The sequence below is a fragment of the Stigmatopora nigra genome, chromosome 18 (assembly GCF_051989575.1).
Source record: "Stigmatopora nigra isolate UIUO_SnigA chromosome 18, RoL_Snig_1.1, whole genome shotgun sequence".
In the NCBI taxonomy this organism is placed as follows: Eukaryota; Metazoa; Chordata; class Actinopteri; order Syngnathiformes; family Syngnathidae; genus Stigmatopora; species Stigmatopora nigra.
Window position 1 is genome coordinate 7851014 of NC_135525.1, and position 12039 is coordinate 7863052.

The 12039-nt window shown below is 38.6% G+C and overlaps 1 protein-coding gene across 3 annotated transcripts in view; it reads left to right on the forward strand.

Moving 5' to 3' along the window:
- Window positions 1-12039, forward strand: part of fbxl15 (F-box and leucine-rich repeat protein 15) — a 103276-nt gene that overhangs the window by 45178 nt on the left and 46059 nt on the right. The window lies entirely within an intron of this gene.

Below are 12039 nucleotides of genomic sequence, written 5' to 3' on the forward strand. Positions count from 1 at the left end.
TACCAAATACTTCCATTTATATAAGACCTAAAATAATGACAATTATTCAATTGTATAATTGTATAAACGTGACATGATTTAAAAGTTGATGATGATGAGGATGATTGTGATGATGTGGGAGTTAAAATGACGTTGTTTCCATGTAGCAGTTGCTCCCAATCTTCTTTAGATGGCGCTGTATAGTTTTACAAGCACTCATTTGGCAGCCTTTTTCTTCATCTCCTACAAGTCAGAAGTTAGCTGAATCTCATTGCATTTCCTCTGATTTCATAATATATATTTTTAACACTTGAAAAGACACTGATCTCACACAGACACAAGTATATTTACATGCTATCTATATTCTTTTACGAGGCACTCATCTGTGTACAAGTCATAAATATTCCATACTAAAATGTCAAATATACATTTGTCTGCTAATAGTGTGTAAGATGTTGCATACAAATGAATGAATAATGAAAACATAACGATGTAACTTAGCTTCATTTTGAACTAAATTCAAAACTGAACCGATTGATACAGTTAATGAATTCCATGTCATTTAATATGCAAATTAATAGGGATGTGCAAAAATAAATAGAGCAATGAAGTAGAATGGCATATACTGTATGTCTAATCATGAAATTGTCTGGGATTTAATGATTGTTATTTAGGAATAAAAGGAGGACATAGAGTGTAATTATCACCTCCTGGTGAGGTTTAAGGGTGTTTTTTTGGTGGGTTGTATATTTATTATTTCATTGTTAGTGGTTTTGGACAGAGCTCCTGGAACAATATGTTGCACTTTAGGCTATAATTTCACACCCGGTTGCACATTTCCCTTAAAGCAACTTTTTTTTTCTTTTTTAATTCAAACCCTCCTCCCATCTTACGATCCCCGTTCTATTGCATGACCCCCATAAAATTTGCCTTTTTGGTGAGCGAGGGAGATAAAGATCTATTTTATGTTATTGTTACTATATATATTTTTCTGTTGACAATCTATGAAAGTGGGAGTTTAATGCAAAAACGAACCCCCATCCGCCATATAGTCTCTCACCCACTCCCACCGTATCTGTAAATGATGTCACCAATTGGTCAGAGGGGATGTCACATGACATAAGACCTGCAGTCCGAAAAGGGATACCTTCAAAAATAATTGTCATATTATTTTACCATTATATTTGGTGTTTTGCTTTTTAAATAATAGCATTGGCAGTGCCAAAACACCACAGGACTATCCCTAAAATAATGCAGGTATACTTAAACCTATCTATTTTTTTAAAAAAAATCACTAAATCACTGTAAAGAACATTTGAGCATTATTAAAAAAAAAGTATATATTCACTAACATTCCCCAATATTCCATGAAATATCAAACATATTCCCAAAATAAAAATAATCCCAATTTGCCAATTATCAAACCTGAACAATACACATTCTAAAAATATATGTATTCAATGCAGTACCCTACCTTCACATTTCCAAACAGTACATATATACTGCCAAACTATGACATGTACATATCCCATAAATACTTTCTAAACATTCCACCCCAAAATGTAAATTTATTCCAAAAAACACAGTTAACCAAATGCCATTCTTATCCCAAAACGACAATAGTATTCCCATAATACCCCAATAAAACAGACAACTTGACCTATTGCACTCTAAATACAATCACAATTATATACATTTATAAAACATAAGTTTAGATAAACCTATAATAAACAGATTCCATCTCACTACAGCGCATGAATGAAACGACTCAAAAGCACCTAAAGACTTCAAATCCCTCCTGCTTTAATTCATTATGTAGATTTCCATCTAATTATTAATTGTGCCCTGCAGTGCTGGATTAAAAATACAACCGTTTCCTGTCAGAAAAAAAAAAGAAAAGAAAAGGAAACCTCAAGATACAGTAGGAGTTTGTCATACTGCAGGGAACATGAGGTGAACCTCTTTCCGCATGGATAGTTTCAACTTGTGCACCCTTTTTGTAGGATGGTCCCCCTTTTTTGTCAATGTCACACAGGCCCAACATCTACATTTTTTAGTCATAAAGATGATATAGATGGAGGCAGGAGGACTACAGCTGCCCCCCTCCATGGCGGGTCGTGTCTGGCTGTAGGAAAATGGCATCCCACTGTGGATCTGCCCGAGGGGGTGTCCCAGCCTGCCGCCCGCCAGCCGCCCGTGTCCCTAGCAGACAGCCAACAGCTTCCAGTCACATGTCGGCAATATGGGAAACGGAGCTTGTGTCCATGTGGGTGCATAATAAAACACACGGAGGGGGGCTTTTAAACGGCTACATGTTCCTACTTGTTCCCACTATTTCTAACCTTCCTTTGTCCCTGCCATTTTTATTTTAATTTACCACCCAATACTCCCTAAATTCTATGAGTACAACCTCGGATCTTATAGTGGACTTATTAAATAGTGTATAAATTCCATCCGTATTTATTCACTGAAAATCTCATTTTTAGGATCCAATTTTATAAAGTATTTATTCAAAACAAAGGTACAAATGACAGTAAAAATGTATGAATGGTCATTTGATATTATTTATAGACTTTTAGGTTAGTTTGGAAAACATACACCATTTTCATGTTTTACTACATACTAATATTTCATCATTTCTTGTCTTTATCGTTTTATTTGAACCCCTGTTGTCTTCCTTAATGGAGCAGTGATTATATAAAAATTGAGATCAAATATTCCGGCAAAAATAGTCAAAAAACGTAGAATTAAGGACTATAAAAGTCAAATTTCGACTGAAGAAAGCATATTAAGGTTAAAACAATGGCATGTTAATAAAATGGTGTTTTCCCCACTTCTTGGCAATATATCCCTTGATATCTCATGAGTAGAATTACAGGCTCGGATATGAAACAGATTAAATTCCCAAGTCAAAACACCACCATTCTAGCAATTGCTTCATTTCTGATGGTTCCCAATCAAAACAAAGCTTTATTATGACAATAAAGCCGGTGTTTTTCCTTCACTGTGAGGACGATGTTGCAGTATATAGCCGCTCAAAGCTCCTGATCACTCCCCTAAATGCGTCTTGTCACCTTCAGCGCCATCCCAATCATGAAAATGGCGACCTTGATGCTCGGGCTCTCCTCCCGCGCTCTGCCTCACCAAAGGGAGCGAGGATTGTTTAGTGCTCGTAAAGAAGCCGCCACTTTAGAACCAAGCTCTCCTCTCGTATGGTTGTGTGTATGTGTGTGTATTGTGGATGCTCCAGGCGAGCAGATTTGATTGTCTGGTGGTCCCATAAGGGTGTTTAGTGCGCAGAGACGGTGATGTTATGTGCGGCGCTTATCATGTAAGGTTGAACTTTAAAAATCCCCTCCGTGCCACTGTGATGTTATTGCCTGCCACCTCTGTATGTCTGTTACTGCTTTTATTGTCATTGCTTACTTCTCCATTCCAAAGGCCGCAGCCATAAAAAAAATAGCCATTCTTTCATAGGCCTGAAAAAGTGACATGGTCGGGACCTTTTCCTTTAAAAATTGCTGGGGCGTCATCCCCTGAATTAGGAAACTATTACTAATACTACTACTGCTACTACTACTACTGCTACTACTACTAGGCTTTGCATTCCGCTCTTTTTTCATTGGGAAAGGAAGCATTGGCATTGGCATTCTGAAATACTGTCCTTAATATTACAAAATGATTGAATATTGATGATACATTCTGAAAAATAAATCTTTCATGTAGTACTTGAATAACTTTAACTAACTTAAAACGCAATATTTCAAATTACACAATTAAAATATTTAATATCCTTTTGAATATATATTTAACAAAAAGAAAAAGAAGACAGCTGATAAAATACTACCTGATAACTGTATAAGCTAACTTGTGCATCAGTATGAAAAAAATAGATAAAATATGTCAATAATACAAATATAAATGTTGCATGAAGAACATAGATATCTCCAAAATGTAAGAAACATGTCTAGTACATTCCCATTATTCTAAATAATTCATAAAATCGCTACATAGACAGAAAAGACCCAAATATCCCCAAAATAATTTCACAAAATACATAAAAATTCCAAAGTAAACTCAAAAGTTCACTTCCATTTATTTTGTGATGAAATCCCATCTCAGTATCTGCCAAATATGAACTTTTCCAAGCCAACAAGCTTCCTCAACACTTGTTTTTCTCCTCCCGAATTCTCATTTTCATCTGTGTGCAAAAAAAAAATCATAATAATTCTGCACCACGTTGTTTACAACGATACCCTCGCCAGCTTTTGAGATTCAAACGAGCAAAAGGTTTAATTACCAAATGATGACGGTGTCATATGGTGCCGTGATGGCGCCGGGGCGACTAATGAATGTGAGGAAGGAGGCGAACGTGGAGTTTGAACGACAGTGTTATCCACAGAATAGAGATAAGGGGAAAAAATGACAGAGAGACAGTCAAACATGCTTAATTTGTGATGTTGCGTGGCTGCTCATGGATTAAGAATACTGTTCGACTGTTGTCTGGCAGATGGGAAAGAAGCTGGAGGGGGCGACATATTTACATCTGTATATTATCAATTGCAAAAAACAGCCCTTAACATTGAATTTCATTCACATTTGTAAAGAAATGTTATGGCTTCTATTTATCTCCATAAGGCGCTTTGGACCTGCTAGCATATCAGGGCTGATTTCACGTTAGTTAAAGTATCACCGCCGAAGAAGAAACGCTCAAGATCAACCGGGCGTGAGCCTCGAATGACGTATTTATGGGTGGCCCATCTCACATCGGCGATTTTGTCATTACAATTTGCACTTGTGCTTTTTATTTTTATGAGACTTCTCTTTCTTTATTGGCTGCAAGGTCTTTTTGTAACATGGAGGTGGATATTATTTCCACTGAAACAAGCTTGCGGGAGTTGAGTTTGTCATTTAGCATTTTGTTAGAGTAGCAAATTTGCTTAAGCTGTTGAATTGTTGCAATTAGAAACATGATGATGATTTGCAAAGGGATTTCATCCACAATGTATCAATTGTGATTAGAACTGTTCCCATAGAGGTTAAAAACATATTTTTTTGGAGTAGTATTTTTCTTGCATTATCAATTGTGTATTGCTTATCCTCACAAGGGTCGTGGGGGATGCTGGAGCCATTCCTATCCAACTATGGACACCAGGGAGGGGACACCCTAAATCGGTGGCCAGCCAATCGTAAAGCACAAGGAGACGGGCGACCATTCATGCTCACACTCATACCTAGGGACTATTTAGAGTGTTCAACCCACCTACCCTACATGGTTTTGGGATGTGGGAATAAATTGAAGTACTCAGAGAAAACCCACCCCAGCCCGGTTAGAACAGGAAAACTCCACACTTGGGTTCGAATCCTTGATCCCAGATCTGTGAGGCGGAATCACTAACTACTCATCCATCTTTTTAGAGTGGAAGAATATGTCAAATATTTGTAGGCCATCTTGACAAAACTGAGGATGCAAAAATTTACGTTTTACTGATAGGGACCACTTGCAAACCCGGGTCAGGTGAGTGCAACAGTCGATAATGGATGTTGCTAAACAAGGTTCAGGTGTTGCCGTGCCAAACACACAAACACGTCGGACTGCGTGGCATGGCGCCGCTCCCGTGGCTTCTCTCCCCAGGACGGGGAACATCTGTCACGGCGGCTGCCATCTTCCACGGCGGTCGTGGCGTCAGGCGAAAGTGGCGGGCGGGCGGGCGCGGCGACACGGCACACATGGGTGCGCCGACAACAGCGCTCATTAACAGGCAAATGGAGCAGGAGCGTCCCGGCAAATTGAGCCAGATCGCCCGGGCGGCCAAAAGCCACCAAAATGCCAGTCTCGGTCCCCCACTTCCCCCCCAAAAATTAACATTTGGAATCACGTGCCAGCCTAAACATTATTCTTCATGATTCAAATCGGCCATGCTTGGAGCATCTCCACAGAGCTCAGGTCCAGAGCAGCCAGCCTTGGACGCACCACTCAGCCTTTTGTGACCTTCATTGGGGCGAGTGGCAAATTCATTCGAAAATCATCAGCTGTGAGCCCAAAAAACGAGTGGTGCAGAAAGGGAATGGAAATGAGGAATAAGACGGGCTGGGTGTAGACTCTTTCTTTAACGTAGAACTTGTGAGTAGATTTCGGAATATGAACTACGAAAACGTAATTGCAATCTGTTAGTATTTAACATAAAGATGGTAGGAAAATCTGTTTAAATTTGATGACTCGCCCCCAAAAAAGGTCGCCGAGAAACAGAAAGCTTGACATGTTGAATTAATTAGCACATTTTGTTTACCAAAGTGCTCTGATGTTAATTAATCCTCCGACTGTGCAAGCGAGGTACTTTCACGGCAGGTGAAGTGGACGTCTCGTCGGATTTCCGTCAACAGCTCTGAGCCACGCACCAGTGAGGGTGTTCGACATGATTGCTGATTAATAACGCCAATTAGAAGTCTCGCTGAAGCGTGATTGGGAAAAAGAGGAAGGCCGTGAATACAAGCAGGAATAATCGTTGGGTTTATTTTCTTGCATTTTTGACCACTGGGGACAAAAATCTGCACTGTCAAAGACACAAACACAACACTACTTTTTTGCTCAAAGTACAATGAACAAGCAAAGTTTTTTTTCTTTTTTCCAAATGCTTACTCACTGCAGAGTCAGTAGGAAGGGTCTCAGCAGGGCTCTTGGCCGGGACAATGATGTATTTAAGACCCTCCAGAGGTCAGATGGACTTTGTCCACAGCATCACCGACAATCAATAGTGTTGATGCGTACTAAACTGAGAATGTGGGGGTCACGGAGAGTTTTTCCACCTGAGAAAAATTCCACTCAGTGACTTTTTTGCAGTAGGATGTGTTTTCTAGAGGGAAGGATTGTTGTTAGTAGGTGATAGGGGGCGATCCGTTTGAATTGGGAGAGCTGGCAGTGAATGATCATGATCCATTGTGATTGACGGTGATAGACGTTGAACCCAAATGGGTTCGTCATAGTCAGTGGTAGCCCGTTAGTGACTCACTTTCCTCCCCCTCATTTAATTATACTAATAGAAGTTTCTAATATTGCATTCAAATGAATGAATGTGGCATTAATTTTTGTAACTTATATCCTGTAGTCGAATCTCCTCTTCCCCCACTCATATGATCCATAATATTTAATTATATGACATAATTCAGACAAATATATTTGAAACCATGGTGTAAAAAAGCTACACTGCATAGGTGTGTAACAATGTATTCAATCTGAACTAATTTATTGTTCTTATGGGAAATTGAATAAAAATAGTTGTAAAGATAAACTATTGATTAGTCTTTTAGGTTTGTTTTGTTAAAAAGAAGAATGTTCATATCAGATTTAAGAAGCCTGTACTATTTTTGGCGTTCTACTATTTTACATTGTAGTTCTGTATCCAAATATCTAGTCAGGGCTCTATCACGCTTGGCTGATCGTCAGGTCCGACAAAAGCGATGAATGTGGAGGGTGTCTTTTTTGAAGAATGCTCTCAGTCATTTTGAAAACGCCTCGCATCCTTCACAAACAAATGGGTGCACCATCCTTAGCTGCAAAGTGAAATTGATCACGTTTTGAGAGCACACAACAGTGATATTGTGAATATATAAAAAAAAAAATGAGGTGAAATCCCCTCCTTCTCCAGCCCTTTTGGACTTCGTCATCAATATTCACTCGTTCGTCATTGACGCTGGCAGCAAATTCTTGGATGGATGTTCTCCTTTTGTCACTGTGAGTCAGTGTCTAGAATTGAATTTTAAATGAGAACAATTCCCACTTACTTTTTTATGGACTCTGGTCACATGTCACTTTAATGATGGAGAACTTTTCAATTTACCCCCACGTGCCTCTTCACCACTATCCAGCCATTAAATAGGTCAGGGATGAATGTGCATGCTTTAACTCTCGACTGCGTGAAACAGATGGAGGAATCGGCCATTGTTGATAAAACCTTCCGACGCATAATCAATAGGAATATCCAAAAATATATTGAGCTTTGTGTGCAAAACCAAATTTACCCATTAGTGTGATAAAGACGTCTCAGGTAGCGTTAAAAGCCAGTGAACCTGCTAAGTGTGCAGGTCGTAGGCGGGCGACAACCTCCCGCCTCGTTGCTGACCCGCGTCGGACTCGAGCGTGGGTCGGTAACACCGGCAAAACCCTGTGACGGACGGGGAAGCCGCCAAACTGTTGTCAGTGCGTGTCCAATACGTGCCTATTACGGCGCGATTAATGTGACAAACTGGCTGGAGTGTAGTTTGATTAGTGCTCGTCCATTACAGATTCTTTTGGGCCATTAGGAGGTGTCGATTGTCTATTGGATGCTATTTATGGCGGTAGAACTGACTACTGGTGCTCTGGATAACATAAAGATGGAGATATATACATACAAAATGTTTTTTATACTGATAAAGTATAGAATTTGCACATTATAAATGTGGATAGGATTTTTGACTGTCTACTTGTGTTGCTCCACCATATGTGGGTAAATGGCATTTTTTTGAAAGGTTAGACAGACTGTATGAGTTTTGCATTATTTGTTAGAATTAAGATAAATAGACTGGGAGGCTAAGCTGTGTGTTTTTTCTTAGTACAGGAAATGTGATTCATTTTTTGCTGTTTTGCAGGTAATGTAAGTTGAGGAAGAGACATTGTACATTTTGGAACGTATTTTGTGGTTTGGATTGTGATACTTTACCATTTGTCCCTCAAAAATATGATGTGTGAATTACAAGCAGGCAACTCTCATTTCCCCACATTGCTATTTTCAAATATGAAAACCTTATTTGCACATGTAATAAAAATACATGACACCCCTGGCATGCATATTGCAGCTTCAACTATTCCTCTCTGCTGCTTTATGCAAAACCAATGTTTCCCTTTATCCCAAAACAAGCAAAACTGCTTCCCTTCCAACCTTCAATTCCATGTTATTGACCAAAAGCGCAAATGATTTTGTCATAAAATTGCTAATGAGCAGGAGGCCCTTCCCTTTCATTGGGCGTCATCTGAGAGCTTTTGACGGCGTTCAATGGCGCCGGGGCTAAACACTGGCACAATGTTGTCGCGCCTTTGTCCGCATTCATATCAGAATGAAGTTCTCGGAGGCCCGTGCTGATCAATCACGGAGGGGCTCCAGCTGTTCGCCACTCTTTGGCCCGACTTCAACAGCCGGCCTTACAAATTGTCCCTGAATGGCTTGGAACGAGACCCCCAGCCGCCCACTGGCCCCCCACCACCCCCCATCCCAGACGCATGCCTCCTTGCAGCCTTCTGCTCGCCGCTATCAGATGGCCTGCTTTGCATTGTCGCACGGCTGGCCGCCATGCGCTGGCTCTATCTTGGATGCACGCCGGCTTTTATCGTGCGCTCCCTGATGGCCAAGGTCCAAAAGTGCTCAGTGGACTTGGCTGTCAAATGGGATTATTATGCTAAAGCGTTAACATCCTAGTTAGGATGCTTCCCCCTACTAAAGCATGATGATGATGAGAATGAGAGAATCATGGCTGTTGTTTAAAAGTAATGCACTGTTTCTGCTCTGTGAGTAGGGAACGAAAATGTCAAATAAGCAAATTAGCGCTGGTGGAAATGAAGCAGAAGAAAAGGGATTTGATTGGGATGAACATAAATATGGTTCATTCAAGTTTTATGCGCTTGAATTGTTTTTATACCTTTTGAAAGGCATTTTGCTTTATAAAATCAAGGCCAGTTAAGAACTGTGCATCTGCTCTTTGAATTCTTAAGAAATGTCTGACCTTGGGATGTAGTGAGGCAGATTTAAATTTTACTAAAATGTGTCATTCCGTTATATAAATTCAAATTATAGACAGTAAAAAAAACAACTGATTCAAGTCCTGTTCAGTATTCACATTGGTGCAAAATGCAAATGTCAAAAATATGTATTTTTTCATTGTGGTTGCATGGCTACTTTTTGTCAACATAACACTTTTAGAAACTGAAATATTAGGAATCTTTTTAAAAAATCAAATTCCAACATCTTATTATTGGATTTTGTTAGGCATATTGGCTATTTTTTACAGTCAATGTAAAAATAATGTGGCAATTCCATAAGTAAAAATTATTTAGCCTTAAATTGTCTCCACTACAGTATATTATTATAATTAAAGTAAACCAGATTATGCTTTCCTCTTAGTTATTTATAAAATATATGACAGAATAGTGATCATTTTCCTTAACTTTTGTCAACAGCATCCAATGCAATGCTGTGATTTTTTTCCCCTGCCACTGAACCAAACCTGAAACAAAAACTACCATTATACATATCTTTGAATCATTTAAAAATGCACAGAAACTAATCAAAGAATTTTGGCTATAGCCTGATTGAGGTCAACAGCACAGTAACGTAGCAAAGCACTGCAGAGTCCCGTCATGATTTATGAGCGGGCCAGCCGCACATATTATTATGAAATGAGTTTATTAGTTTCAGAGTGAGTGTGACAAGCTCCATCGAGCTACATGAACGCCTAATTTGCCTCCGTGGAAAAGATTCCAAGAGCTGCAATAGTGAATAATTACAACTCCTGCTCAGTCATGACGTTCTCACACTAAAGCATTCAAGTACAAGAGGTTTTTTTTTAAGCAGCAGTATAAGATTATGCTCAATGTTTCATTTTAGTTCCCAATGAGGGAATAGTAGTGATATAATAGACATTTTTTATTAGACTGGTACTTGAAAAAATGGTAAAATAGATAAAATTTAATGGCATTTACTTATTTTGTCATATTAACACATTTAAAGTGCTTTATTGAAATCCCAGCTGGTTTAGTAGGATAAATATATTAATTTTTTAACCTTCTTACACGAATGACATGAAATAAATTTGTCCTTTTGAAACAAAAGGGTGATCAGCATCCAATGGCTGCTATGTCATCTACATATATATAAAGATAAATGATATTATGGCAAATCCCCACTTAATGACACACTTTTAATTCTCCGAACGAGGCCATTTTCTGGCTTGCGAATCAAGTCCAAGGAGCTAATTACACAGAGGGGGGAAAAAAAAGGAAAGGGAAAAAAAAAGTGCCCATTTTCAGGGATAATGGAAGAGAAATGTTGTAGATTAATGGTGCTATTTATCTTTTTTAAATTTCTATCTTTTCCACTGACGTAGGCGACGGTGCTCCCTAAGGAAAATATTCATAAAATGAAATTGAAGTGTGATAGGTTAGCACCACTTCTTCTTAAATTGAATTTTGTGGGACACTATTTTCGTTTTTTTTTTTGCATCATATCTAAAATAGAGCTGGATCATGCATCTTTGTCATGACATATGCTCTATTCTCATTTCAAATTATTTAAAATAAGAATAAAAAAAGCATGTCCCACTGTCTGCTGACAACACCAGCAAGTGTCAGCCATGTGTTTCCATTAGGGGCCCCCGGGGGCCGTCCAAGGGGGTTTGTTGGCTCTATTATTTTCCATTTGAGTCTTTTATCTTGATTTAACGTGAGCTTTCCTGAACATTTCCAACCATCCTCCTCCCCTTCCACTGCCGTTCAATTCTCCTTTTTAGCCACTCAGAATTGCTGTGGTAGTGTAGGAGGGGTCTCTCGGGGGACGCTGTGTAGATCGGTTCAAGGTGGAAAAACTATCTTTAGATTTGCAGCGTGGTTGCAAATATGAAAGACATGGTCAAAAGATCGAAAGTCATCATAATAACTTTGGGGTTACAGTTTTGATCTTAATTGCTATTGTGAAAAATGCAAATGTGAGGAAAATGCTGTCATTTTGATTGTTTTGAAGTTCACAATGTTGTAAAATATTTTTTACATTAAATAATTCTATATTTGTAACTATCTAACTAGTAAATAGAACAATATAAATTGAAATAGTAAGAATGTGCATATGTTTTATCCAGTCTGGTGAATTTGCTATTGCACATTTTGGGAGGAAAAATATGCAAATGATCATTAAAAAGTATCATAAAACATATACATGTAAATTATAACAATCTTTTAACTGATATTTCTTAAATATAAAATGGTAAAAATGTGTTAGATGTTACAAATTGTGTTCTAAATGGACATTTATTTTT